The 4086-nt window shown below is 39.5% G+C and overlaps 1 long non-coding RNA gene across 1 annotated transcript in view; it reads right to left on the bottom strand.

Annotated features, from left to right (window-relative positions):
• LOC106518123 (uncharacterized) overlaps nucleotides 1–3335 on the bottom strand; it is a 10433-nt gene extending 7098 nt beyond the window's left edge. Inside the window, exons 1-2 of the long non-coding RNA XR_001310279.1 lie at nucleotides 3150–3335; nucleotides 1994–2031 (exon numbers count right to left, since the gene is read on the bottom strand). This is a non-coding gene — a long non-coding RNA (uncharacterized LOC106518123). The remainder of the gene's footprint in view (nucleotides 1–1993; nucleotides 2032–3149) is intronic.
• Between the last annotated feature and the right edge of the window lie 751 nt (nucleotides 3336–4086).

The raw sequence follows: 4086 nt of genomic DNA, 5'->3' as shown, positions 1-4086 counted from the left end.
GATGAGGGAGAGGAAAACACGACAGGGGTTAATTCACTAAAAAAAATAAAGTTAATTTACTCAGAGGTGTGAATTAAAACACACGACTGATCAAGTGAAGGCGACTGAGGAGCCTGCAGGAAAAATGCATCATCCGAGCAATTAAATGCTTTATTTTTATGAATAATATTCATAACTGCAAAGTGTATGTTATTAGAATTTAAAGCAACTGACTATTTTGGTAAAAATATATTTAAAAAATGATCCTAATGAGGCGGTTCAGAAGCTGGATAAATGATCCAATTGAGTCCAAAATGTTATGACGTGCACTAAATTTACTGCAAATAAATGCAACCAGTCAGTCCTTATTTATGTTTAATTGATGTTCTTACAAAACCAACATATGTTTTATAGACATGCGAAAATAAAACATTTTTAACTGTTTACCCTGTTTCTCTGACAGAAAACAATACGAATGGTTGGATATTCTGAGTTGTTTCAAATCTCCTTTTTTTATTTAATGAATTTATGTCTTAAGTTCATCTTTATCCACTGCTGCAGTGATGTGAATTTACCTGCTGATGAGAGAATAAAAGTTTATTTTATTATGTTCTATTCTGTTTTAGTCTACTTTTATTCCTACTTTAATTTCCATTCTTTATTCAAATTAATTTTAAAATGTAAAGATGAACATTTTCAGAGCAATCTAAGCTTTTGATTTTTTATTTTATTTAATATTTTTTACAGATAGCAAAATATTCACCTGATACATAAATATCAATTTTATATTACTGTTAAATTTTTTTTAAAGCTGATATTTGTTTCAACATTTGAAACTAATGAGATGTGAAAATATTTGATGTTCATTTTTAGAAAAAAATATATCACAGAAGCTAGAAGCTTTAACTGTAAATAAAATAAATGTTTCTGTGTATTTTTTAACATGCTCTCATTGTTGTTGGTTTTAATTGGCTTTTAGCAACAGAGGAGGATGACGTCACCGGCGCTGTATGTGTGTGTGTGTGCGTGTTAGCTGTGAGGTGTGATGCCTAATTAACACACACAGACTCCAACATGTCATTATGGAGGAGATGTGTGTGTGTTTTATCCAACGTGGCGAAATTAGGCCACAGCTCCCACCCTCACGTCAAACTCAGCAGCTGCAGGACGCATGCGCGCTGGAAACGTTTCAAACGAAATGAACCCGAATTAAAGACGTTTTGCACGAGTTTTATTGTTCTGTTGATCAGAGGAACAGAACTCAGAGTTCGGATTTTACTTGGATCACTCTTGTGAGTTGTGCGTCTTGAGGCCACGAGACGCGTTTTATGTCTACTTAAACACACAGTGAGTTTTTCTTTTTTAATGCAAAACATTAAAAAATATTTACCTTTTGTTTTTTATTTTATTTTGTTCCTTCTGTTTGCTGTATGTTGCTTTTTTTTTTTGCATTATAAGATATCACTCTCCAAATCGGAGGCTAATATTAATACTATTAATAATAATAATAATTATTATTATAGTTAGTTTTATGTAAATTTGTTTTGTTTGACAAATATTTAAAACCGAGAGAAAAATTAGTCAAACATGACATTATTTCAATTCTTTTAAAATAAATTGTCCAACTTTATAACATGTTCTAGAGGTTTTTTTTATAGAATCCACTCTCAGGTGCTCATTTTAAGCTTGCCAGCTCTTTAGACGACGTTTTATCCACATTTTCTCATTTTTAATCCCAATACTTGAGGATTTCCTGTTTTTAGACCAGTAAATTTGTTTGTAAAAATAAATAAAAGCACAGGATTTTTAAAAAATCCTCTCAAGTTTCTGTTCGACAGAACCTGGCAGAGACACAGGTTATATTTACTGCTTTAGAACCATTAAAAAACTGTTAGATGGAGAAGTTTAAGTCCGTGTAAAAAGTTTATTTTAACCATAAGTTCCGGGTGTTAAGTCCCTGTAGTGCGCTTATAAATGGAAACTGCAGAGTCATGGTGTGAGTGCAGTCATTCACCTGGAGGTCGGAGGATATCTTCATTTTCATTTCTGCAGCTATAAGAAAAACAAAACAACACAAACTATAAGAAATCTGTGATTAGTTATCCATCAGGTTCACTCAGACGGATTTGGAAATGACTGTTCCTCTTCTCTAACCCACCGCGGCCCGTCGCCCAACTCTGCAGCGGCCTTCTTCCAGAGCTGCTGATGCTCAAAATAAATAAAGAAATAACTCCCACAGCTTTCAGGTAAACCACAGCAGAAAGCCTCTCCGCCTGATCTGACCTGCTGCAGGTCTGAGTGCCTTTAAGTTGCATGAACCCTCCAAAATACGCATGCGTAAAAACAATGCCGTTAATACCGTTTCTCCTGAAAGCTCAATAGAGGATCGGTTTATACTTCATTTGTGATTGAATTTATATAAAAAAAGGACCACGTGTGTCTGAGCGGGAGGCTGGCCACCTCTCACACAGATTAAGCTTTATATAAGAGAGTGCTTTGTAATCTCAAGCTGCGTAAAGTTGCAGCTGGATTCACCTGTGTCTATTTAGTCCACCTTTCAGTGTGATGTAATGATGGGAGGCAGGCCCAGCATCAGGACCAGAGTCCTGTGAGCACAGGCCATCAGCAGGAGCACAAATTAACACAAAAATTCAATCTAATTTGATGTGAATGTCACTATAAGAAAGATAAAAGGCAGCGTGTCTCTTCAGTTAGAAAAAATGATGCATCATGATGGACTTAYATAACACTTGGGACAGGAGGAGAGGAGCATATGGCTGATCCAGGGTCAGCAACACCGACTGGACAGAGCTAGCATCTAAAGTGGAATTTTCTTTCTGAGTAGTTCTGGACGGAATAAACATGGAGGGTTTGAGGTTTACGCACCGCGTTGTTTCCATCAAGGAGAGTAAATCCGACTGAAAACTGTTGTCTAATCTGGATTCAGGAGTTCAGGGAGAATCTGAAGTGTTTGCAGCCACAAGTGCTGCAAGCTGCTGCCATCGCGTTAAATCTGAGCCTTAATGCTGCTGCGTGCATCCTTAACTCATCGAGATAAAAAGAAAAAAGAAAATGTAGATTTTGAGCCCCTTAGTGAGATTAGAATGAGCTCTCCAGACTGAGATCCGTCAGATTAGAAATAAAACAGTAACACGAGACGGGGTTCTTACTTTCTCCTCCGCGGGGGCAGCAGGGTGGGCTCCGCGGGGTTTAGGCGGTGGTCCCTCCGGACGGGCGGCATGCTGGGAGCCAAATGAGCGGAGCTTTGTGGCGACGGCGCATTGTGACGTCCCCCCCCCGCGCCGGCCCGGTCCATTTCATCCATCAAGGAGAGGGGTGCGGGTCCTCCCTTAATGTCCCCCTGGCATGTAGTCCTCCGCAGACCCGGTCCTCCCCGCAGCAGCGAGGGGGACGGGGCGGGTGGGGTGAAAAGGGGACGGCTACATCTCCAGCATGTCTTGGCTCCGAGTGGATCAACGTCTCATATACAGCGTCCAAGACCCTCCCCTCTCGTGAATCAGGCTCTCCCCTCCCTCCCTCCCTTCCTTCGAGATTTTTTTTTTTTTTTTTTTTTTTTTTTGTATTATGCAAGAGGAAAAGCTGCAATCGCGCGACGGACCCTATAGCAGCGCCTCTCACGCCCCCCAACAGGCGCGTGTAGAAGTGCAGCACCATCACCATCATCCAGCACGACCCGCGCAGATCGCTCCTTTTTAACAGTGGAGAGCTGTGGGATTATGCCGCCGGGAATACAGCCACAATTAATCCAAATGTTTATTTTTTATCGACCTACATACAGTCTATAGGTTTTATCCTATTTTAGAGCTGATTCTAGGCCAATACAGGTGCATTTATCTGTACAACAGACAGGAGGGCAGGAACACTTTCTAGTTATATGAAAAATTGCGCGTTTTGGATCGGCCTATATGGCTAAAAGTTATCACCAATCCAGATTATCGTTTTTATTTTTTTAATCAGTAAAATCTCTGTACAAATAAATCCATAAATAAAGTTATATGTTGCTGTTTAAAGGGATAATCCAACATTTAATCCATTGTGTTGCGCGCAGCAGGTCAGAGTTCATCTCCACGTTGCAGGTTGTCTCCT

The sequence above is a fragment of the Austrofundulus limnaeus genome, unplaced genomic scaffold (assembly GCF_001266775.1).
Source record: "Austrofundulus limnaeus strain Quisiro unplaced genomic scaffold, Austrofundulus_limnaeus-1.0 Scaffold56, whole genome shotgun sequence".
In the NCBI taxonomy this organism is placed as follows: Eukaryota; Metazoa; Chordata; class Actinopteri; order Cyprinodontiformes; family Rivulidae; genus Austrofundulus; species Austrofundulus limnaeus.
Note: the sequence above shows the minus strand (reverse complement) of the source record. Positions and strands in the feature narration are given on the sequence as shown.